The sequence below is a fragment of the Zingiber officinale genome, chromosome 6B (genome assembly GCF_018446385.1).
Source record: "Zingiber officinale cultivar Zhangliang chromosome 6B, Zo_v1.1, whole genome shotgun sequence".
Classification (NCBI taxonomy): Eukaryota; Viridiplantae; Streptophyta; class Magnoliopsida; order Zingiberales; family Zingiberaceae; genus Zingiber; species Zingiber officinale.
In genome coordinates, this window is record NC_055996.1 from 34,991,535 (window position 1) to 35,019,534 (window position 28,000).

At 32.5% G+C, this 28,000-nt stretch overlaps 1 pseudogene; it reads right to left on the reverse strand.

Moving 5' to 3' along the window:
• On the reverse strand, positions 1 to 27,080 carry LOC121992350 (annotated as a pseudogene).
• Between the last annotated feature and the right edge of the window lie 920 nt (positions 27,081 to 28,000).

A 28,000-nucleotide genomic window follows, 5' to 3' on the forward strand; every position in this document is an offset into this window, starting at 1 on the left:
GAGATAAATCACATATGATAACCATTAGTACAAGTGACCAAGATATGAAGAAAGACATGTTCAAACAAGTCGAGTTTCGATCCCAAAATCTCATGTAACAATACTCCATGTCTTAAAAAAAATAACTCATAAGACAAACATACTTCAATACAATGTTGTCTGCTCTCTCTGCTAAACAAATGAAAACTCTAATAAATTTAGTCAGAAAAATGGCTTGGGCACTTTTTCAGCCACACTAATACAAACTCGATCTTGTTATCCAGGGATCATAACCAAGGACCAGAGTCGTGGAATGTCTTCTATTACGCAATTTGGAAACTGAAACTGGCAACTTGAACCCCCATGGCGAGAAATAGAAAGTACATATACTACAACAGCATTTTTCATACTACAAATATAGAGATGCAGCAAAAACAATGTCTCGCTTAATTTTAGTCACGGCCTCTTCGAACTTGGATTCCATTTCAATTTCTCCAATAGACTTTGAGGCCAAAATTAGTTGTTGCAGAAGTTCCTCCAGCCTTCTTATAGCCCTGATTAAGCTGCCTTCAAATACTTGAGATAGTTCCATAATCTCGTAAAATTTTGATCCTTTTGTCCAAGAATATACAACTTCCATGATGTCAGAGCGAAAAGAATTTACAAATTTTTCCACGTCAATTTGGATCTGTAAACAGATTACATAGCTACATAAATTATCAAATTTCAATTAACTGATGGTAGCAGGAAAAAAAAAAAGACAGTAGGTAGGAAGGCACCTTGCATTCAAGTTGAACGTTCCCAACCCTTTTTGCAATCTCTTGGAGATGAGAATGAAGGAGATCGAGAGATTCCCTTGGCTTTGGAGCATCTTGGAGTTTCTCCTGCCAAACAAAACAAGAAAGCAGAGCTACCATCTCTTCCAAATTAATATCCTTAAAGATCCCAGTGAACATTAGCTCAGTAAGTGTCAGTTCATCAGCTGTGCTTATCTCACAGGCCACCTTGCCCTTCAACTCTACTACATCCTCACTGGTAATGTAACTGCAATGAGTAAAAGGGCAAAGCTCAGCATAAGCCAAATAAATCAAATGTCATGTCTAAAATTGACACGAGTTTTACAAGCAGAATGTTGTTTAAGTGTGCCATTACATTTGTTGCTTCTATGATTCATATGAAACAAGCCAAAGTAAAGTACATCTCATAACTCTTGAATACAGATTTGAATTGGTTGAGCAATGTTCCATCAATGTTTATTTCGAACCATTAGAAAGACTTGATAAAGAACTCACTAAAAGAGCATAACGTAATAGACTTATAATTTGCCGACTTCATGTTTTGATCTCTATAGTATGTTATCGATCTAACCAAATCTAACCTTAACCAATGGAATATCCATATAGGTTGAGCAAAAAATACAAATATTACCCAAGCCTACGAAGAACTCGTTTCCTTGCTTTGAGCTCATCTTTGAAGGCAAGGGCGGTTGAAGACTGCTTTACTTTTTTTAGTGACTTGATTCTGGCAGTTAACTCTAGCTTAGTATGTAAAACCTTCAGCTTTTGTTCAATAAGCGGCGACTTCCTTACTTCATGCCTATCAAATAAGCTTTCCAGTGCCTCAATCCTTCTAACAGCTTTTTTATACGAGTTAGATTGAACCTGAATAGGATACACTTTTAATTGAAGAGATTAGACAAGATAACTAATAGGAAAAGAGAAATTGATGGTCCTCACTTTCATATCTTCCTCGGGATCTAAAAGAGGCACCCCATCTTTGGCAAACCTTGAAAGAACTTCTGATACTTTTTTCAGTGTATTCTCCCGAGCTTCTAGTGGCAAAAGATCTTTAGGGATGAAGAGACGAATGCTGCTTAAGCTATCAACCTGTTAGACAATGCATCCTACTTGAGGAATAAACCAGCACTAGAAGAATACCAACTTCAGCAAATGTTTTGAGACTAAACTGAATAAAAAATTATCAGTGACCTGCGACAGAGGTAGTGGCACAACAACAGATTCTCCACGTTCATTTAAAGGAATAATCCTTGTTGATTTCTTCATGTCTCCCTTGTTCACAGCACACCTCGTGAGAACGTCAAGTTTGTAATTAGCATCTTCGGGTCTTTTATCTGGTACACATATATAAACAATTTAAAATTACAGGCAAATGCCTGAAAATGTGGGTACCAAAGCATCTTAATGGTTTGGCAGTGTCACTTACCTTCGGCTGAACCTTTTACCCTCTCAAAATTAAGTATTACACCCCATGTCACTTGTTCCTCAGTTGAGAATGACGGCATTTTATCATCACCAAGAAGTCGAATTTTCACAAGCCTGCCAGGCTGTAAAAAGGGTAAGCAATACTTTGGGGTGAATACAATATCACGGACATCATTCTTTAGGCTTCGGTACTGCTCCAATAGATTGTAGTAATCCTTCAAACTCTCCTCCTCTTCAATCACCATAGAATCTCTCTCTATTTTCAATTCCTTTAATTGTTTCTGCAGAAAATGTACAAAAATTACCTTTGGAATAAAGTAACACCATAACATGTTAAATGCAGATTTTAGGTTATACTTATTAGAACCAGATCATGAATAAACCTCATCCAAGTCCGATATCACTAGTCAAACAGCAAACCAACAGATTCTATCGCATTATATTAAATATATTAATTGATAACTAAAATATACATTAATTGATAAAATATATATATATATATTAAAAGGTACTATATTTAAATATCTGAAGTGACATGGATGGAAACTAAAAGGTTATTTTCTAAATCTCCAGGCTGCTAGACATGTTAACATATGTATCAGCATCATGCAAATTAGATTTGGATATGAAAAAGTTGATCGGATTTTTCCAATAAATCAACAACCAATAGAAACCCCACAGAAGAAAATTTTTGAATAATTGAACACAAATTTTCTTTATATTTTATCCATAAATAATTAGTCTAAAAAGACAATTTGTACAATGTTTCTTTCCAACAATTTTGGAATATAATCTCTAATTTGGATAATTATTCAATATTAAAGCTTAAACCTTTGCTTTCTCATCCACTTGTAAACATTGACATTGGATAATTACCATACCCATCAAACCATTAATAAATTTTTATCAAAATCAAACAATTTAATTTTGATATAATCTTTAATTGATTATGGCTCTTTCTTAGACCATTCTTGTACAAAATTGCAATGTTTTATGATTGCAAAACAATAATTACAAGATAAAGAGCTATCTCACATGATCTAGGAGTAGGCCATCGGCTGCAAAATAACTATAAAAAGTGTTTGCATTTCTTAATTCAAAGTACTTGTTACTTGATTGTGAAGATTAATGTATTCATTTAGGTCATGCAGAACTTATTTTGACTAGAATTTTTACAAAACTGTTTACCCTTTCACATAAGGAGAGTGCATGCCTCGATAAGAAAAAGACTGAAACATAAAAATGATTCAAGTGTTGAAACAGTAGAACCATAGGATAAAGGCCTCTCTCCTAGGCTTTTGTAATAACCCAGCTCATAAAGACTCACTAAATAGACTAGGTACTAGGTGTATTGGAAAGAGTGTTGTAGAAATAAATTAAAATATTATTCAGGACTATCTAAAGTAAAATACAATGAAAAACAGAATATTGTTTTATTCAAAAATATGTCATTTTTACTCTTTTTTTGCTTTGGTACTCTCTTATTTGTCTAGAAGGGGGGAGCCTTGGCGCACGTCAACAGTAAAATTGTTGTCATATGAACCTGCTCACATGTTCAAGTCGCGGAATCAACCGCTTTGAATGCACGTTAAGATTGCATACAATAAATGCAATGTGGTCTAATCCTTCCCTGGACCTCGCATTGATAGGAGCTTCATGTACCGAGCTGCACCTTTTTTTACTCTTATTTGTCTGCTTGATTAAAAATATTGTCTTTGCCTTTAGCATTTATTGATATTTAGTTATATAAGATCATAGTTCACTTATACTGTGTGGTTGTATATCAACATGACTAGTAAAAAAATAAGTAAACTAGTAGTAAAATCAGGTAGGTCACATTATTCTTAAGGGACGTTAGAATGCATGGGTTGTCAACAACCATAGTTTTGAATAAGAATATAAAACGTCAAAGTTATGGGTAGATAGAAGTCGTCAATCGCAGAAATTTACATAAGTGTTTACTGGTATTTAGTATATAAGACCATAGTTCCCTTATTCGATGTGTTTATCAACATGACTAACAAAAAATAAGTAAATTAGCAGTAAAATAGGGTAGACCAGGTTATTCTTTAGGAAGGTAGACTGCATGGGTTGCCAACATCCATAGTTTTGAATAAGAATATAAAACATCGCTTTTAAAAAATTACTATGGCATTTATGGGTAGATAGAAATTATCAATTATTGATATTTGCTTAAGTGTCTAATGGGTGAAAATAAAAAAATTAAAATTTTGCTTGCCCCTTGTGAATTTACCTATAACAATTAGGTTTTCAGCCAACGTTTCGCAATATTATATATAGATACATTAAACTATTGTACTAATTCAAAGTTATTCCATGGAAGGAAAACGTTACATGTTCAACTACATCGTTGAATGCGTAGTATTAAATATGCAAGAAATATATATTAAATTAATAAGATAGTTTTATTGTGATTTAATTAAGCTAAGTTAATAGGATATATATTTAAATTATCCTTATAGTTAGGAATCGATTGAAATTATTAACATACAACAACACAACAACAACCAAGCCTTTTCCCACTAGGTGGGGTCGGCTGTATGAATCCTTTTACGCCATTGAACTCTATCTCCTATTATATCATCATCTATATTTAAATAAATTTTATCTTGTTTTATTGTTGCTAACCAAGTCTTTTTTGGTCTTCCTCTTCCTCGTTTGATATGCATGTTTATCATAGTTTCACATCGCATAACTGGAGCATTTATTGGTCATCTAAGTGCATGTCTGTACCATCTTAAACGTGTCTCTCGGAGTTTGTCCTCAATAGATGTAACTCTGACTTTCTCTCTAATGCTCTCATTCCTTATTTTGTCCATCTTCGTATGTCCACACATCCACCTTAACATCCTCATCTCTGCAACTCTCATCTTATGCTCATGTGCTTGAGTCATAACCCAACATTCAGCTTCATATAACATAGCAGGTCTAACAGCGGTTTTATAGAACTTACCTTTAAGTTTAAGAGGTACTTTACGGTCACATAAAACACCCAACGCTCCCCTCCATTTCACCCATCCTACTTGTATTCTATGTAAGACGTCTCTCTCAATCCCTCCATCATTTTGTAAAAATGATCCTAAATATTTAAATCTCTCGGTTCCGGGCAACTCGTCCTCTCCTATCTTAACAATTGTTTCATTACTTCTAATATTGCTAAATTTAAATTCCATATATTCTGTCTTTAATCTACTAAGCTTAAAACCTTTCCCTTCTAGTGTTTCCCTCCAAGATTCTAGCTTAGCATTTACTCCTTCACGTGTCTCATCAACCAAAATAATATCATCTGCAAACAACATGCACCACGGTGCGCAGTGAGTTCATCCATAATTAGTGTAAAAAGATAGGGACTTAGGGTTGATCCTTGATGTAACCCTATCTTTATTAGAAATGCTTCAATTACTCCGCCTGAAGTCTTTACTCTGATCGTTACATCCTCATACATATCCTTAATTAGTTCAATATATGTTACGCTAACACCTCTCTTTTCTAAAATTCTCCATATAATTTCTCTTGGGACTCTATCATAAGCTTTTTCTAAATCAATGAATACCATGTGTAGATCTTGTTTTTGCTCCCAATATTTTTCAATTAATTGTCTAAGGAGATGAATAGCTTCTATTGTCGACCTTCCAGGCATGAACCCAAATTGATTTTCTATCACTGTGGTCTCCTTCCTTAATCTTTTTTCTATAACTTTTTCCCAAAGTTTCATAGTATGACTCATTAGTTTAATACCCCTATAGTTTGCACAATTTTGTATGTCTCCCTTGTTCTTATATAAGGGACCTAGAGTACTTATCCTCCTTTGATCAGACATTCTTTTCGTTTTCAATATCACGTTAAAGTTAAATAATTTTGTAAGTCATTCAATACCTTGTTTCTCTAAGCACTTCCATACCTCTATCGGAATATCATCTGGTCCAACGGCTTTTCCATTGTGCATCTCATTTAAAGTTTGTTTACTTCTGAAGTTTGAATTCTACGATAAAAATTAAAATTTCTATGTTCATTTGACCTAATTAAATTACCTAAGTTAAGTTGGTCACCTAAACCTTCATTAAAAAGTTGATGAAAATACCTCTTCCACCGCTCTTTTATTTCTCCATCATTTACTAATACCCTATTACATTCATCTTTAATACATTTTATTTGGCTAAGATCTCTTGTTTTCCTTTCTCTCACTTTAGCTATTCTAAAAATATCTCTTTCCTCTTCTTTTGTATCCAATTTTTGATATAACCGTTCAAAAGTTTCATTTTTTGCTTCACTCACTACCTTCTTAGCTTCTTTCTTGGCTATTATATATTTTTTTAAATTTTCCTCGTTCTTACAAATATATAATTCCTTATAAGCTATTCGTTTTTCCTTCACTTTCTCTTGTATTTTCTCATTCCACCACCAAGATTCTTTACTTAGTGGTGCATGTCCCTTTGACTCACCGAGTACACTCTTAGCTACTATTTTCAACTTTGATACCATCTTATCCCATGTTGTATTAGAGTCATTGTATATTTCACCTAATGTTTGTACTTCTAGCTTCTCCTTAAATATATTTTGTTTCCCATCCTTTAACTTCCACCACTTAATTCTAGAAATTGTATATATTTTCTTTCTATTGATACTATGTTTGAGGCGTATATCCAACACTACTACCCTATGTTGGGTAGTTAAGCTTTGTCTAGGGATGACTTTGCAATCTTTACAAATCTTTCTATCCTTCTTCCTAACCATAAGAAAGTCAATTTGTGATTTATTATTCCCACTTTTGAATGTGACTAAGTGTTCTTCTCTTTTCTTAAAAAAACTTATTAGTTAATATAAGGTTATATGCTATCGCAAAATCTAATATAGTTTTCCCTTCCTCATTCCTCGTTCCAAACCCATAACTCTCATGTACTCTCTCATATTCCTCATTTTTCACTCCGACATGTCCATTTAGATCACCTCCTATTAAAATCATTTCACTTGGTGGAATATTTTGCAATATTTCATCTAAGTCCTCCCAAAACCTTGATTTGGTAGCTTCATCTAATCCTACTGTAGTGCATATACGCTAATTATGTTCATAGTTTTTTTCGTCACTATTATCTTAAGGGCTATAATTCTATCCCCTTTTCTAACTACTCCTATAACTTCATCCTTTAACAAATTATCTACAATGATACCCACTCCATTTCTTGCTTTACTCTTTCCAGTGTACCATAACTTAAAACCCGAGTTCTCTATCATCTTTGCCTTCTCGCCTATCCATTTTGTCTCTTGTACACACAAAATACTAATTTTTCTCCTAATCATCATATGTACTACCTCCATTGATTTACCAGTAAGAGTTCCTATATTCCATGTTCCAAATCTTAAATTATTAGTTTTCCTATCATATTTGTTCTTATCTAACCTATGGTGTGAGAACTTTTGCCTATTTAACACTACACCCAAGTTCTCATGGAGATGAGACGTTACAGTCGGACCCTGTAACGCGAACTCTTGCATATTTATCACTACACCCGAGTTCTGGAGATGTAGCGGTCCTTGCCGAGACGTTACAGTCGGACCCTGCAACACGTTCCTTCCGGGGAACAACCTAAATTAGCACAATAGTTTAATGGATTCATTCATTGAATATTTGTCATAGTTTGACGCTGGCTGGCAACCTAACGCAACCCTGCTCCTTTATCCGGGCTTAGGACCGGGCATGACCGGTCATCATGGGCGGTATTATTAACATAAAGTTATTTAATTAAAAGCTAAGTTACTGCCTTCATTCACGACCTTTCCTGTTCTGCCCTATCAGCGGCCACGATTCTTGCACGACCCGTACGCGAGGCTCGTGCTACGCCTCCACGACAGTAGTGAGGCTCATGCGATGCCTCTGCGGAGCTCGTGTGATGCCTAGGCTCGTGTGAAGCCTCCGCGGGGCTCACGCGACACCTCCACGATGGTCATGGGGCTATGACACCTCCCTATGGTTGCGGAGCTGCGACGCCTCCACAGCTGCTGCAGGACCTTGGGGCGTGCCAATGTTGATCGGCGAGCAAAATGAAATGTTTCACCCATATCGCCAAGTACAACATGAGATTTTAAACCATGGTTTTAACTTTTTCAGTCAATAAAAATTATAATAGATACAATAACAACCAAGCCTTATCCCACTAGGTAGAATCGGCTAAGATCCATAATAAATGGATCCATTCATTGAATATTTGTCAAAGTTTTAATGCTAGTTAGCAACCTAACGCAACCTTCCTCCTTTATCCGGACTTGGGGCCGGCCATGACTGGTTCGCTATGGGCGGAGTTTAAGACCCATAATAAAAAAAATAAAAAAATAAAAAAATAAAAAAATAAAAAAATATAAAACCTAAGATTTAGTTGGCATCAACTTACCTCTAGACTAGGAAGAGCTCCATCTGATTGAAATTGATAAAATGAATTCCGAAGAAGTTTTTCTGGATCACCATCTTCACATCTCATTTGATTCAGCAGCATGTTATAGCTTAGGTGGAAGGCACTGTGAATAAGAGTTGGATTAGAAAGCAGCCTAGAGTCTCTTATACAGTAGTATAGAACAAAAAGAACATGCGCAAACAAATGTTCAGAAATCCTTCAAGCTGAAACCATGCCAAAAAAACAAAATGCAATGAAACCCAATATAACTCTGGATAAACTTCAGAAATGATTTTACTGACAATTAGACAGTACTAACATGGGTTCATGCTGAAGTTATGCCTCATAATGACATCATAAAAGCTTTCTTGATAATCAAATATAGGTCCATTTGCGAGATTTGAGCATCTAGATGAGAATCGAGATTTGGGCATCTAGATGAGAATCAAAATTTGAAAAAGGGAAAAGTGAAATGATGTATTATATTAGAAGAGTGAAGCTAAGAAACCAAATGAGATCTTACAATAAGGATGGAGAAAACAATGGAATTTAAACCCCAAAACAAGAATGAAACTGGAGCAATGGAAGAGGGCTATAGAGGATAAGGCATTGTTTAGGTGCAGCATTGCCATACTACGGGCTGAAAAGCAATTGAACTGAAAGAAGAGGTATAGGATGCTGGAGAACCTCAATCACAATTTCTAAATTATGTTCTACCATGTTTTTTGCATATAGCACTTCTCTCACAACTTTACCAAAAACTATAAAAATCACTTTTCTGCCAAAAAAAAAAAAATCTTAGCAAAAACAGAATTGCTTTCCAACGACTGTTCCCTCATTGCTGCAACTAAAAACACTATGTCAAACTAAGCCTAACTCGGTAATCCACATGAACACGAATCTTCCATGAATTCAAAACCATATTTGTTCAAGGTTAGGTTGTCATTACCAACAATCTAGCCTTGTGTAGAGTGCAACAGCAAGATATCCATTCAATTAATTCCAAATAGCTGGAATACATGAATAATAAAAAGTACAACATCCATTTTCGTTACTAGTTTCTACCACTACCTAGACCTTAGTTGAGCATCATATGCTAATTTATGCAATGTTGTATGATTGCCTCATTTTGAGTTACAAACAAAATAAACCAATAACTGATATATCTACTATCAATTATATAACTAACTGAACTCTCCTCATCTTATTTAATTAGTAACACAAACGTTTAGGAAACCACATGTAGATAGTAAAAAGTCAACCCACAAATGGATCAATATGGATCAATATTAAGATATTAATAAATATTTATATAGATAAATAATATTATATAATTTCATTCTAATAATATTTTGTTATTTCTTTTTTCTAGTAACTTCATATTGATCTTAGCATTTACATGAACATTGTAACAAAAGGTGATTACGCTTCCTCCAGACATCTGTCACAGCCCGTCTCCAGGTGATATGAAGGGAGGGGGTCAACTTATAGCCGACAGTCAAATGGCTAAGGGGTGAGAGGGATTTCAGCGAGGGCATTTTCATGAACATGAAAGAACTTCAGATTGATCTTAGCATCTTCATGAACATGAAAGAACTTCCAGTGGAGAACAACATAGATATTTGCAGAATTTGCACAATATTAATGTTGAGTATTTAGCTAGAACAGAAAAAAGTTCCATGTGATCAAATTGAATAAAAATTAAATCACAAAACATGAAAGAATATCTTGCACCTATTCAAACTATCAGCACTCCCTTTAAGCATTAATTTAGCAGTAGAAGGTTCCATCTTCTCATCCACCATTAAAATACAGATGCCTCGCTGATCTATACCACGACGGCCAGCACGCCCACTCATTTGAATATACTCACCACTGGAAATCCACCGAAACTTATCACCATCATATTTGCGTACATTTGTAAAAACTACTGTCTTTGCAGGCATGTTCAAACCTATGCTGAAGGTTTCTGTTGCAAACAAACACTAAAGGAGAAGGTTCAAAAGCTCAGAAAGAGGAAAAAAAAAGTTACTCCAAATAACCAGAAAAAAAAACACCTGAACAAAAGAATGAATGTTATTAACCATCCAATAAAATAATCTTAAATGAAACAAGGCTATGCAAACCCATGTGCTTTTAATGGTAAACCAGTGCATAGTGACAACACCTAAAGAATCACAGAGCAGAAAGAGTAGAGAAAACTGGATCCTAGACTACTAGGACTTATGCTACGATTGGTTTAGGAAAAATTTTAGTGTTCCAACGATGGTCCAAATCTAATCTCAATTATATTGGATTGCTAGACTGGTATAAGACGACGACGATAAAAACAACAATCAAGCCTTATCCAATTAGGTGAGGTCGGATATATGGATCTTACTTTATTCTGTCTTTGTTTTACTAAGCCTAAAATCTTTCCCTTCTAATGTTTCCCGCAAAGATTCTAGTTTAGTATTTACTTCTTCACATGTTTCATCTGGCAAAACAATATCATCTGTAAACAACATACACCACGGTACTATATCTTGAATGTGTGAAGTGGGTTCGTTCATAATTAGTATAAAAAGATAAGGGCTTAGAGTTGATCCTTGATGTAACCCTATCTTTATTGAAAATGATTCAGTTACTCCACCTTAAGTCTTTACTCTGGTCATTACATCCTCATACATATTCTTAATTAATTCAATATATGTTACGCTAACACCTCTCTTCTCTATAATTTTCCATATAATTTCTCTTGGGGCTCTATCATAAGCTTTTTCTAAATCAATGAATACCATATGTAGATTTTATTTTTGCTCCCGATATTTTTCAATTAATTGTCTAAGAATATGTATAGTCATTGTGTCTCTTTCCTTAATCTTTTTTCTTACTTTTTCCCAAAATTTCATGGTATGACTCATTAGTTTAATACCCCTATGGTGCGTTTGGTTCAAGTCATCATGTATAACCTTGATTATGTGATTACCTGTTAATCACATAACCAAGATTATGGGAAATAAAATATAACCTAATGTTGTTTGGTTCAACTTAGGTAATGCAATAAAAATGTGTTTGTTTAGAGATTTTAATGTATAACCTAGTTTAATATTTTATTGTATTACCCTTCATTACAAAAACAAATATTATTTTTTTTTTAAATTTATATTTTTATTAAACTTTACATTTTTTTCTCTTTTTGAACATTACATATTTTTTTTACTTTACGTTTTTTTTTTCTCTTTTAGAATTTTACGTTTTTTTCCTTTTTTTTTTGTTTAACTTTACATTATATATATATATATATATATATATATATATATATATATATATATAAAAGATATTTTCAACAAAACAAATTTATTTTTAAAATAAAATAACATATTTTTATTTTTATTTAGTTTTTATAATTTAAAATGAAATTTTCGTTATAAAAATTTTAGGGGTATTTTTGTCCCAAAGTATAAATATCATAAGATATTTTTGGTCAAAAACTTTTGTTAACCTCGAAATTAAGAAAAACCTCATTTTTCTGAAATTTTTCGATTTCGAGTTGCATGCCCCTTTTGTTGACGTGTCGGGCATGGATCATTACTCAGAAATATTCGATTACTTAAACCAAATAAGGTTTTTATTGATAACCTTAGATGGATAACCAACGTTATTAAGCATAAACCCCAGGCCCCAACCAAACGCACCCTTATACTTTGTACAATTTTGTATGTCTCCCTTATTCTTATATAAGGGAACTAAAGTACTTACTCTCATTAGGTACTTTTTTTGTTTTCAATATCATGTTAAATAATTTTGTAAGTCATTCAATACCTTGTTTTCCTAAGCACTTCCATACCTCTATCGGAATATTATTTGGTCCAATAGCTTTTCCAGTGCATCTCATTTAAAACTTGTTCTACTTTGAATTTTGAATTTTATGATAAAAATTTAAATTTCTATCCTCATTTGACCTACTTAAATTACTTAAGTTAAATTGATCGCCTAAACCTTTATTAAAAAGTTGCTGAAAATACCTCTTCCACCGCTTTTTTATTTCTCTCTCGTCTAGTACCCTATCACATTCATCATTAATACATTTTATTCGAATAAAATCTAGTTTTCCTTTCTCTCACTTTAGTTATTATATAAATATCTCTTTCCCCTTCTTTTGTATCCAATTTTTTATATAATCGTTCAAAAGTTTCATTTTTTGCTTCATTCACTACTTTCATAGCCTCTTTATTGGTTATTGTATATTTTTTAAAATTTTCCTCATTCTTACATATATGTAATTCTTTATGAGTTGTTAGTTTTTTCTTCACTTTTTCTTATAATTTCTCATTCCATCACCAAGATTCCTTATTTAGTGGTACATGTCCTTTTAACTCATCAAGTACACTCTTAACTACTATTTTTAACTACTATTTTCAACTTTGATACCATCTTATCCCATGTCGTATTAGAGTCACCATATATTTCACCTAATACTTGTACTCCTACCTTCTCCTTGAATATATTTTGCTTCTTATCCTTTAACTTTCATCACTTAATTCTAAGAGTCGTATATATTTTCTGTCTTGATATTATACTTGAGGCATATATTCAACACTGCTAACCTATGTTGGATAGTTAAGTTTTCATCGGGAATGACCTTGCAATCTTTATAAATCTTTTTATCCTTCTTCCTAACCATAAGAAAGTTAATTGTAATTTATTATTCCCACTTTTAAACGTGACTAAGTATTCTTTTATTTTCTTAAAAATATATTAGCTAATATAAGATCATATGTTATCGTAAAATCTAATATAGCTTTTTCCTTCTTTATTTCTCGTTCCAAACCCATAACCCCATGTACCCTCTCATATTATTCATTTTTCACTCCGATATGTCTATTTATATCACCTTATATTAAAATCATTTCATTTGGCGGAATGTTTTGTAATCTTCATCTAAGTCGCCCCATAAACTTATTTGGTAGCTTCATCTAATCCTACTTGCGGTGCATATACACTAATTATGTTCATAGTTTCTTTCGCCATTATTATCTTAAGGGTTATAATTCGATCCCCTTTTCTAACTATTCCTACAACTTCATCCTTTAACAAACTATCTACAACAATACCCACTCCATTTCTTGCTTTATTCTTTCCTGTGTACCATAACTTAAAATCTTAGTTCTCTATCATCTTTACTTTCTCGTGTACCCATTTTGTTTCTTGTACGCACAACATACTAATTCTTCTCCTAATCATCGTATCTACTACCTTCATTGATTTACAGTGAGGATTCCTATGTTCCATGTTCTAAATCTTAGACTATTATTTTTTCTATCATATCTGTTCTTATCAAACTTATGGTATGAGAATTCTTGCCTATTTAATACTACACCCAAGTTCTCATGGAAATTTAGCGGTACTTGCTGATACGTTACAGTCGAACCTTGCAATGCGAACTATTACATATTTAGCACTACACCCGAATTTTGGAGATGTAACAGTCCTTGCCGAGACGTTACAATCAAATCCTACGACGTATTCCTTCCGGGGAATAACTTAGCATGAGCATAATAGTTTAATAAATCCATTCATTGAACATTTGTCATAATTTTAAGTCAGCAACCTAACACAACTCTCCTCCTTTATTCGGGCTTAGGACCAGCCATGACTGGTTTGTCATGGATTGGTATAAAACAAAAGAATAATTTTAAACTAAAATAAATATAAAAAATAAAGTGAAAAAAATATTAGGCAAAATTTAAAATGGCGCCCCTTGATTCGTCCAAGGGGCACCCTATGTTGATTTTTTATAAAAAAGCACCCCACCCTATATACAATTACCCAACTACCCTCCACTACACAATAACAACTTATTCACATTATTATCTCTCTCCTATTTTTCCAGCCTAAATTGACGCGTTATAGCAGCTATAAACTGGATGTTGCTAGCCGATTGTAAAAGTTACGGTTTCATATACAACATCAAAAAAAAAATGTAAGACTAAAATTGTTCGGAACCTTCAAAAGAGATTTAAACGATACTATCGTCATGAGTTACACCCCGTAATCAATTGTAGATCTTTAAATAAGTTTCGATTGGATATATTGTATCTCGTGGTTCAACTCGAGTCAAAAGTTATAATCTCTCAAAGTTTAGGATTTAAAATTCAAGTTGTAGCAACTACAGTTCATAGCTCCTACATAGTTGTAGTAGCTGCTTATAGCTGCTATAACGTGAATGTTAAACCCTAAACTTTGAGAGATCATAATTTCTGACTGGTTGAACCACACAACGCATAATATATCAAATCAAAGCTCGTTCAAATATCTACAGCTTGTTACGAGGTAGAACCTATAACGGCCAGTTCCAGACTCAAATAATATTGTTTAAATCTTTATTGAAGTTTCTGAACAATTTTAGTCTTAAAAATTTTTTTCCATGTTGTACTAACTATGAAATAGTAACTCTCTACCAAGCGTTAATTTAGGCTAGAAAAAATAAGAGAGAGATAATACTGTGAATAAACTGCTACTCTATGAAGAGTAGTTGGATAATTGTACATAGGGTAGGACGTCCTTTTGATAAAAAAATCAAAATGGAACATCATCTTGATGATTTCAAAAAAAAATGCACCCTTTTGACTTTTTTTTAAAATTATATTATTAAATTTCAAATAGTCTATGTCTAATAGCATTTTATAATTTCTTCAATAAAACATTTTTCAATATTTATACCCAACATATTATTGATATTCTATTATCTATCAAGTCCTTTAATGGCACAACTATAGAGTTATTATCATCTATCAGTTACTATAAATAATTATTTTAACAAAATAAGATGTTATTTCAACAATTAATTTGAAAATTAATATCATTAAATTGAACATCTATTTCTTCATTTAAAATAGTTAACGAATATTAAGTATAATATAAATATCTAATATAATTATGTATATCAATTTTATACATGTATAATATGTTAAGACTTATTGAAAAATAACTTAGTTTAAAAAAAACTCATGTTGCTAGAAAATAGGCCAATGTACATATATATTATTTATACTCCCTCTTCATGTGTGGGTGGATATATTTCTCTTGATTGACTCACACAACACATAATTTGACGCAATATTATTTTCCTCCGTGTATAATATTAAAATTTAGCGGGGAGCCTTAGTGCAACCATAAAATTACTACCGTGTGACTTGAAGGTCACGAGTTTGAGTCGCGAAAACAACCTCTTGCAATGTAGGTTAAGATTGCATACAATAGACCCTTCCCCGAACCCCGCACTGACAAAAACTTCGTGCAACAAGCTGTCCATTTTTTATCATATTAAAATTCTGACAGACCATTTATACTAAAAGCTCAAAATCTTAAGGAAAAAAAAGACCACTTTATATATTTATATAGTACAAATCCATCTAAATCTATTTATTATCACACATCTGCTAGTATTACACATTGATAGCGCCAAAGTATGTTCATGATTGATTGTTATCTAGCCAACTTCACTCTTGCAATTTCACATCTTGTCACACTCTCACAGTGTGGCACTTCCCTTAACAGCTTTGTTGTGAGTCCAAACTGCACGACTCCACTTTATATATATAATAAATTACTTCATCATGCTTTAGGTTCCACATTCCACAAGGAATGTTTGTATTAAATTAACGTGTGGTTCACCTTCCTTCCAAGTTACGCATAAGTTCTAAAAAAAGTTGATGCTTTGATAAAAAAAAAAATACTATAGAGCGAGCACTCATTTATCAAAAAATTATCATATATATAATTTTTTTGATAAATGAGTGCTCACTCTATAGTATTTTTTTATTTAAATAAAAATCAATTTCTCTATTAATACAAACATTACCCGGGACCCCGCATGGTGAGAGCTTCGTGCATCGGGCTGCTCTTATTTTTTCTCTATTAATAGCCTTGGTGCTAATTATTTGTTTCATTGTATTCTTAATATTACACTGCTAAGGATCACTAGGAGATCATCATTTGCAGCTAAACTATACTGGTAAACTAAGATAATAACCTAAACTAATAGTATATTATTATCAGTAATCAATATTATTAAAAAAAAATTATATAGTTGTCAAATAAACAGCTTTTCCCCATTTACTCATCCCATCTTACAATGGTTATATTAATGTAATGTTGATATTTGGATAGTGATGGAGCCTTTTGATTTCTTCTTTTGTTACTTATATTAAGTGGAAGGGATTGGTCATTTGCAACTTCTTATCCACACTTTAATATTGCACAAAACAACGTATGAGGACTCTACTGCCATAAGCATCTAATGCAGTCCTAAAATATCTAACAAATATAACAATCTTTTTGCTAGAGCACTTAGAGGCTTCTTATTTTCAAAAGTAAACATGGAATACCCTTTTTAGGACAATAACCTTGCAACAAGTCATGCCGATGTATTGCTAAATGATGTCGGTGACAAATTGGAGGTTGAAGGAAGAAAGAGAAAGAAGACATTGTCTGTATCAAGTGATATCGAGTATGCTTTGAAATCTCAGACGAAACAATTAAAACGTATCACTCAAATAAATCATCAAAACTCGGTATCACTCAATATCAAAGTTAGAAAATTCGAGTCGTGTTGTAGTTTTGATCTTTGACTAAAAAGATATTGTTCTAGTATCGTGTCAACGCTCCGATGTACGGTGTCAGTGACAAATTGAAAGTTAAAGGAGGAAGGAGATGAAGCAAAGAAAAAAGGCATTGTTTGTATTTAATGGTATCATGTTTCGGTAACCAAAATGACATGTTTCAATTGTTTTAAAATTATGCTCAAAACGTACAATGTCTTCTTCCTATGTTTCACCTCCTTGAATTACAATGCATTGCCTACACCATGTATTAAAATATCAGCACAATATCCAAACATATCCTTTCAGTCAAAGACTAAAACTTCAACACAGCTCGAGATTTTGAGCTTTAGTGTTGAGTTTCACTAATTTACTATGATACATTTCAACTGTTTCACTTGGCACAGTACAAACTTTCAAACCCCTAATTGCTCTCGGTTATATAATCTCCCCGTCAATAAATTTTCTCATTATAAATAAATTTTGTCAATGATTGCCTCCACACAACTTTCTACACTATATTGAATTTACAAATGTCATCATCAAATTGATGCAGCCTATTGCGCATGGTGTCCAAACTAAAATTGAAAGTTTATGCTCGAACGATTCTTCAACCCTCTTGAAGTTGACACTATTGTTTGCGACCACTTGCACTATGTATTCTACGTATCTTTCGAACTACACTATTCATTGGCAATATATGTAAGATGTTTCACAATATTCTACAATTACATCACTAGATATGTGAAATATTATTTTTTTATTACATTATAGTAGAAAGTTAATAATGTTCATCCACAAGGTCCTGTCCAACTATTACACATCAATATATTCCTATATAGTCCCCATTGTTTCTTACACGATAGAATTCATGTTTTGATCCCCTCCACTTGTTTGTCTAGGTATAAATCCATAATTTTATATGCAACTAAAGGTTACAAGGTGTATACTTTTGGATGTTGGACACTACTATAGTAGTAGATATTGTTTATTGCATTAGGAGAAATTCAAATGAACCAAAAAAAAATGATAATACATTGGTCAATCAATTTCTTCTTCTCTTATATAAGCATCTTCAATCCTAGTCTAGTATGTTTGCTAGCTTAGTATTGGAACGCGGTGATCAGATTATATCAGCAATATCAATTGCAAACTTTCATCCCATGGAAGGAAAGGAAAAAACCAATACCACCTCATAATGAGAAAACACAAACTCCTCCCCCAATATTGATCTAACGATTGCACCATTTCCACTAGCACCAGCTACCACCATATTGCCTTTGTTGCTAATACTCATATTCAATTCAAGAGGAACGAAGGCCAATTAGAAATCTTAGTCGAGTTCCTTAAAGGCTTGTATATCAAAATTGTTACATTGTTCATAATACATTTTTTTAGCATCATCTTCCTCCTTTTAGCACCCTTTTTGACATTACAGATTCCTTGAGGGATTTTTATACGATTGGAAATATCTAAGTATCCACCAACAAGATATTGCTTTAAGCAAATGAGCCAAGTATCAGAGTGTAAAATCTACTAAGTTAGCGTGTGTTTCCAAGTTTGATGATAAGATTGTTATTTTGGGGCTATTTGTCTATGCATATTAAAAAGTTCAAATATAAAAAAAATCATAAATTCATTTACAACAAATAAATACAATAATACAACTATTTCTCTATCTATATCAAGTAAATTAAATACAATAAATTTTAATTAATACTCAAAATTATCTAATTATTAATTAATTAATACAAATAATATATAAATATTAATTATATATCAAATAATTAACTGTTACAAAAAAAAAATCATATAATTAATATAATATACATCAACATTATACCATTTAATATAACCATTATATATATATAGGCGACAGGTTTGGGCGATGACTACGCCAGAAGCATTGATTTTTTTTTTAAGCTCCCGATTATGCCAATAAATTTTTTACTAGAGTTTAGGGGTTGGGTTATGGTATTAAGCAAAAAAAAAAATCGATTTTTTTTGTGTGCACGGGTTGTGTAGGGTATCAAAACTATATATATATATATATAATTGGTATCATATATATGTTATAATATATATTATATATTATATATTATTGTTATATAAATATTGATAAAAAAAACTAGTTACAATCATCCTAATTCGTTTATAATATTTCAAAATTGTAATATCTCATTATCTCAATTTAGGTGATTGTCATTCCCACCTCCACAATTGCTCCCACCTCTGATTGTCACTTCTAACCAATCCACCCACTCCCAACCAATCCTTACCTGAACCTTCTGTGTATCATCTTAGCGTTTGATTCTCTACTGCTTTAATGCCAAAAAGCTTCCCCACTATCGCTTGCTGCTTTGATGCCAAAAGCTTCCACACTATCGGCTGCCGATCATGGTTGATGCCTAGTATTTTCTCTTAATCCCTCCTCTACTTATACGGAATACCTCGTTGTATGATCAACATATGGAATTGATTGACTCAAGTTTTATCTCGTGCTGACCATAGGAATGACTATGTAGTATGGGTGGGCCATATGAAACTTGGGTGGGCCGTATGACGACAAGTTTCATGTGCCAACATATCAGAACAAAATTTTCCAGCCATGTCAAACAGCACAACTTGGTACTTTATACCTAGATCAGAACTTTGAGAATAACTGACTGGTTCATTTAATTTTTCATCTGAGATAAACCTGTTTTGAATCAATTTCAAATGAAATTCTTATAATTTTCCAAAGTTTGAAACTTTTCTAAAAGATTTCAGTGAGCACATCAGTTATTGGCAAATATCAGATAACTGTTACTCATCCCAACAGTATGTGTTTCAAAACTTAGTACCAATTCCTAAATTGGGATAGACAAGAAATATTCTTAATCTTTGGGCATGTCAAAATAATCTTTATGTCTAGTGTATAGACAAGGTCATTAAAGAAAAAGTTAGCATGTAAATAGAAGAAGGTAATTCCCACGATTTTACCAATTGGTTATCTTGATTGGATTTTTATACACACAATACAAGCGCATTGCCAACATTAAAACAAAACATCCATCATTAATGGTTGAAGTTACAAATAGTAAGAGGAAAACATCAATTGTAAGCATGAAGAATAACAGTTCGAGTACTCAGTAACTTCTCTCCGCAGAAAGAAAGAAAAGAGTCAAACCATCAAATAATTAAACAATGTTAAATCAATTAATGAATATGAGATAAAACATGTCAGTAAAAGCAATTATCCAAAATATGAATGCACTTCAACAAACCTTGATGAGCCCCTCCTGAAAAAGTATTTCAATTACTTCTTTGAGAATGGGAAGTAGACCAGAATGGTGTACACCAATTCCCCGTTTTAGCAAAGGTAGCATGTTTGTCACCTGTTAAAAAATATATACAGAACAAATTCAACAGACGGATACCAAGAAAATATCTACAACCACAGGGCAACAAGCAGCAAGTCCAAATTATCATTAGCAATGTAATAAAATTACTAATTCACTCCCGAATTACTTTAAATAACAAATATAAATATACCTTTGGGAAAAATAGGCAAAAAAGCATCTACAATATCTTAGTTAAAAATTTCAACAAATGCCTGACAAACTCAATGAGGTTCCTCAGATTACTTGACCATGAAATATGTTGATCATAATCTCCTTTGATTTCATGAATATTTAGACTAATATATTGGTGATTGTATGGTTACAACAACAAGAACAACCAAACCTTATCCCATTCGGTGAGATCGGCTATATGAATTCTTCTACGTCATTGGATTATATCTCATACTATCTCATCATCTATATTTAAATAAATTTTATATTATTTTATAATTGCTAACCAAGTTTTTTTTTTATCTTCTTCTTCCTGGTTTAGGTTTATGTTAGGTTGTCAGCCAGCGTTAAAACTATGACACATGTTCAATGAATGAATCCATTAAACTATTGTCTTGTTCCCTAAAAGTAACTCAATTCAGGGTCAACTGTAACGTCTCGGCAATGACCGCTACATCTCCAAAATTTGGGTGTAGTGCTAAATATGTAAGAGTTCGCATTGCAAGGTCCGACTGTAACGTATCAGCAAGTACCGCTACATCTCCATGAGAACTTTGGTGTAATATTAAATAGGCAAGAATTCTCATACCATAAGTTGGATAAGAACAGATATGATAGAAAAAATAATAATCTAAGATTTAGAACATGGAACATAAAAATCCTCACTGGTAAATCAATGAAGGTAGTAGATACAATGATTAGAAGAAGAATTAATATGTTGTGTATACAAGAGACAAAATGGGTACGCAAGAAGGCAAAGATGATAAAGAACTCAGGTGAAAGAAACTATGAACATAATTAGCGCATATGCATCGCAAGTAGGATTAGATAAAGCTACCAAATAAATTTTTGGGACGACTTAAATGAAGATTATAAAACATTCCGCCAAATGAAATGATTTTAATAGAAGGTAATCTAAATAGACATATCAGAGTGAAAAATGAATAATATGAGAGGGTACATGAGGTTATGGATTTGGAATGAGAAATAAAGAAAGGAAAGCTATCTTAGATTTTACGATAGCATATGATCTTATATTAGCTAATACATTTTTTAAGAAAATAGAACACTCAGTCACGTTTAAAAGTGGGAATAATAAATCGCAAATTGGCTTTCTTATGGTTAGGAAGAAGGATAGAAAAATTTATAAAGATTGCAAGGTCATCCCCGGTGAAAGCTAAACTACCCAACATAGGTTAATAGTGTTGGATATATGCCTCAAATATAATATCAAGACAAAAAATATATACGACTCCTAGAATTAAGTAGTGAAAGTCAAAGGATGGGAAGCAAAATATATTTAAGAAAAAGATAGGAGTACAAGTATTAGGTGAAATATATGGTGACTCTAATACGACATGGGATAAGATAATATCAAAGTTGAAAATAGTAGTTAAGAGTGTACTCGATGAGTTAAAGGGACATGCACCACTAAATAAGGAATTTTGGTGATAGAATGAGAAAGTACAAGAGAAAGTGAAGAAAAAATGAACAGCTCATAAGGAATTATATATTTGTAAGAATGAGGAAAATTTTAAAAAATATACAATAACCAATAAAGAGACTAAGAAAGTAGTGAATGAAACAAAGAATGAAACTTTTGAATGATTATATCAAAAATTGGATACAAAAGAAGGGGAAAGAGATATTTATAGAATAATTAAAGTGAGAGAAAGGAAGACAAGATTTTATCCAAAATAAAATGTATTAATGATGAATGTGATAGGGTACTAGTAGAGATGGGAGAAATAAAAGAGCGGTGGAAGAGTTATAAACTTTTTAATAAAGGTTTAGGTAATCAATTTAACTTAGTTAATTTAAGTAGGTTAAATGAGTATAGAAATTTAAATTTTCATCGTAGAATTCAAAATTTATAAGTAGAACAAGTTTTAAATGGGATGCACAATGAAAAAGTCGTTGAACCAAATGATATTCTGATAGAGGTATGTAAGTACCTAGGGAAACAAGATATTGAATAACTTATAAAATTATTTAACATGATATTGAAAACGAAAAAAATGTATAATCAATGGAGGGTAAGTACTCTAATTCCCTTATATAAGAATAAAGGAGACATACAAAATTGTACAAACTATAGAGGTATTAAACTAATGAGTCATACCATGAAACTTTGGGAAAAAGTAATAAAAAAAATTAAAGAGACAAAATGACCGAAAATTAATTTGGATTCATGTCTAGAAGGTCGGTCATAGAAGCTATACATCTTCTAGATAATTAATTAAAAAATATCGGGAGCAAAAATGAGATCTACGCATGGTATTCATTGACTTAGAAAAAGCTTATGATAGAGTCAAAGAGAAATTATATGGAGAATTCTAGAAAAGAGATGTGTTAGCGTAACATATATTGAACTAATTAAGGAAATGTACGTGGATATAACGACCAGAATAAAGACTTCAATTGGAATAACTGAAGCATTTCCAATAAAGATAGGGTTATATCAAGGATCAGCTCTAAGTTCCTATCTTTTTATACTAATTATAAATGAACTCACTACATGCATTCAAGACAGAGTACTGTGATGCATGTTATTTGCAGATGAAATTGTTTTGGTAAATGAAACATGTGAAGAAGTAAATGCTAAACTAGAATCTTAGCGAAAAACACTAGAAGGAAAAGGTTTTAGATTTAGTAAAATAAAGACAAAATATATGAAATTTAAGTTTAGCAATATTAGACGTAATAAGACAATTGTTAAAATAGGAGATGATGAGTTACTCGAAACCAAGAGCTTTAAATATTTAGGATCATTTTTACAAAACGATGAAGGGATTGAGAAAGATATCTTACATAGAATACAAACAGGATGGTTGAAATAAAGGAGAGCGTCGGATGTTTTATGTGACCATAAAGTACCTCTAAACTTAAAGTTCTATAAAACCACAGTTAGGCCTGCTATGTTATATGAAGCAAAAGATGAGTTCCAGAAATGAGGATGTTAAGGAGGATGTGTGGACGTGTGGGCATACAAGGATGAACAGAATAAGAAATGAGAGCATTAGAGAGAAAGTCAGAGTTGCATCTATTGAGGAAAAACTCTAGACACGTTTAAAATGGTACATGCATGTACTTAGACGACCAATAAATACTCTAGTTAGACAATATGAAACTATGCCAAACACACATATAAAACGAGAAAAGGAAGACCAAAAAAGACTTGGTTAACAATAATAAAATAAGATAAAATTTATTTAAGTATTGATAATGATATAGTTGGAGATAGAACTCAATGGCGTAAAGGATCCATATAGCCGACCCCACCTATCAGGCTTGGTTGTTGTTGTTGTTATTCCTCGTTTGATTTGCATATTTATCATAATTTCACATTACCAAATTGAAGTATTTATTGGTCGTTTAAATTTATATTAATAAATATTTATATAGATAAAGATGAGTGAATATACATAATTATCTATAATAATATTATATAATTTCATTCTGATAAAATTTTGTTATTTCTCTTTTCTAGCAACTTCAGATTGATCTTAGCATTTTGAGATCTTATAGAAATTATATGAGAAAAGAGAAAAAGAGGAGAACAAAGAAGATCAAGAGTACATCAACACTAAACTAAAGCAGTCATCATTCTATGATATTGAATCTTACCTGTGGCAGCTTCTTGTCATCATCAGAAAGTATATCCATAGCACTCCAAAATATTGTTTCAAGGTTAACTTTTTCATCTTCTTCATTCAAGTCCAATTTAGCCATCTGTATTAAAATAAGAGAGAAGTTATTCATTATTTGAATGAAAAAGATGTACACTTCCATCTTTTACAAAATAATAAAATGATTTAATTAATTTGAAATTTCTCTAGTGAAATAGCCTTGCATGAGTCTGATAGCAGAATAATTTCCAAGTCACTAATCAAAAGTGGTTGGGACGAACATGGCTTAATTAGACAACAAGAAAATGATAATATGCTTAAACAATGTTAACCAAAACTATTAAGGCATAGAAAATAATTTTGATTCAATTGAAGCAGTGAAATAACCATTCCAAAGATATTTGTTGCATGTATTATAGAGATGTCTTTGTCTTTGTAAAAGCAAGTAGTAATTTAAGAATAAGTGTTAGAGTCTCCTTTTGATTCATAGTGAAATCAAATTAGATGATCATAAGATACAATGAAACCATAAAGTCAAATGAACATCATTCAAAAGTTCAATATATTAAAAAGGCTTGTGAATAACTGCGATAATCAAATACTATTAGTTGGTGCACAGTAAGATTCTACTGCTAGCAAAGATATTGACAATAGCAAACGAGATAATACATGTACAGTCACAAACTCACAGAAAGTACAGCTGGCTACCTGCATCGCAAGAAGCTCACACTCCCTTTTGCTAAAGCTGAAAAGTATTACAGGATCATACTGTCGCTGGATTATCATCTTGACCATCTTGAAGATATCGCTATCTTCACGAGGTTTTCCAACTAGCAATTCCTTTTGCCATTTCATATTATTCCGTTTAGACCCTTCATCTGGAACAAGAGCATTTAATGCTTTTTGAAAACTGTCCTCTCTAAATTTTCCCTTGTCATCCACTACCAAGTATAGTCCATTGCCTCCAGAAGGAAAAATATAGTGCTGAAGTGGAGTAGGTCGATAATCTGTATAGACAATATGACAAGGTTGTTGATGAACCTGAAATAAAAAAATAAAAAAAAAAGTCATCTAGCATGTATATGAGACAGCAAAAGATTTGTCAAGTAAAATTTATGGTACCTAAACCTCTTTTTCTTAAAAAAAAAACAAATTGTGTACAAATAGTGAATGCTTGGAAAATTCTGTTAACAGTTTTCATGAAAGAAAGCAACATAATTTTACATAATTGCAACAATTCATAATTCTAACTTCATAGAGACTTTAAGTAAATAAATAAAAAGAAGCAGAATGAAAAGAAAAAAAAAAGGAGAAATAACCTTCGCAACCCAATCAGCAAATTCTTTGGCATTAGGAACTGTGCACAAATCTTGAGTTCCTAGGAGCCATGACTATGCTTTCTTCCCAAACAACACCTCTCTCCCTATCACGCATATAATGGACTTCATCAAAAATAATCCAAGCCACCTCCCTCATAACTTCTGATCCTTTATATTGCATACTACGCCAAATCTCTGTAGTCATGACCTAGAATTGAAGGAAAGCAATCAATGATATATTATTGATGCCAAAAAACTAAAGATATTGTGATCTCATAAATCTACCAAGCAAGAAGCATTAGGTTCAATGGTGACATCCCCAGTCATAAGACCAACGTCAGAAAATTCTTCCTTAAATTCTCTGTACTTCTGGTTGCTGAGAGCCTTGATAGGTGAGGTATAGATGACACGTTGTTGATCTCGCAAAGACATAGCAATAGCATACAACGCAACAACAGTCTTCCCTGCTGATGTATGTGCTGAAACCTAGAAGACCATGACAATGAGCAAATTGCATCTCCATCAAAGAAAAGAAATAGTTCAAACCATAATAAATAAAAAATTGATCATCAAGTTTAGCAAAAGATACACTAATATAGTCCAGAGATCATGAAAGACCGCAAATTAAAGAGAACTGCACACTATAAAAGTAGTGATAACAAAAAAAAATGTTATCTACAAGAAAGAATGTTGATCGTATAAATGGGAAAGTTTTTTATTAAAAAATGGAGAAAATACCCTGCACAGAAGAACACACTACTGATATTGAGCAAGTGAAACGGGACTTAGACACTTTCATGAATTGAATTCATCGGTGAGAAAGTTGTGGCACATACCCACATGCCAAAGGCAAACAATGTATAAATGAAAACATGATTATTATGAAGTTTATAAATTGAGTAACCGCAACGATTTAGATTTACGAACATATAAAGGAGAAAAAATTGATTTAAAAACATGTTATGGAGGGGCAAAATCTGAGTAGCCAGAAGGAACGGCAAGCAGCTATACCATCACGGATTGACCGGCATCAAGGCACTTGATAGCTTCGCACTGGAAGGGGTCGAGTTCGAAGGGGAACTCCCGAGCTGGAGGCTTCCGCTTGTCATCAGCGAGTCGAGGCCGCGGCAGGGAAGCGTAACCGTCGGGATAAGAGACGTCATGGAGACAAGCGTCGGTGCGGATGGAAGACGCCTCCCTCGGAATTTTAGAGGGCGTTACGGTGTCCGGACTCGCGTCATCTATAGCTCTTCTCTTCAACGACGTCATGGAGGCGGGAAGCAACGCAGACAAAAACTAAACCCTAAACTTAAACTGAAACGCGGAGGAGATGCCAGGGGAGGAGAGGGAAGTTTATTAAAACCTAGTTCCCACGGAATCCTCGATGTATTTTATGAGTACGATTTATTTAGAATCTAGGTTTACGGTCTACTATTTATTTGTATTTTATATTTAAAATTTTATTCCCTCTCTGAAAATCTTTATTTTTTAGCGCCTTAATTTTAACGTCCGTTTAAATATTTCAAAATTTATATTTAATTGGCGATATATTCTTTAAATTTAGAACTTTTGTTTAAATTTTTTTTATATATTTTATATTGTCAAAAAATCAAGATTAAAATAAGTTTTATGTATTTTAATATAAATCATGACAACTAATCATTTATCAATTATTTCCAAAATAATTCTAAGGTCAAATCTTTTTATTAATAAGGTTATGTCTGAGATTTAATTTACATATTCACTCGATTATTTACAACTAACTATGAGTTTTGCTAATAAGTCTTACCTTCGATGCTTTTCCATGTGCTAAGAAATTTTATTTGTCTTTCGTCCTTGGACAGAATGCGATGGAGAAGGTGAATAACATGCATTTTCACAACTCAGATAGGTATATCCACGGCTATCTCTTTAACGTGAGTATTATATTTTTCTCGACACCTTCCAACGGTGAAAAAACTTCTTCCAGTTTAAAATCATAAACACCAGCACAAATTAAACAAAAAAAAACAAAAATAACAAATAGCTTTACAGTTGAAAAAATCACTCTAGAAGCTCAAATGTATTACTGTAAGAATTATAATGAAATTGTACAAAAATAATTAAATCATACCTCATTATGTTGGAATTCAAAGAGAAAAGAATGATGGACGGAGAAAGTCATCTTTTGCTATCGGAAGAGTGATCATATATATAAAATTGAAAAGCCTTTCACAAATTCATAAATCAAATCTGGTAACCTTGGATGTTTTTCCTCCATAATGAAAACGAATCTCATGTTCTTAACACCTCTCAAACTATCTTT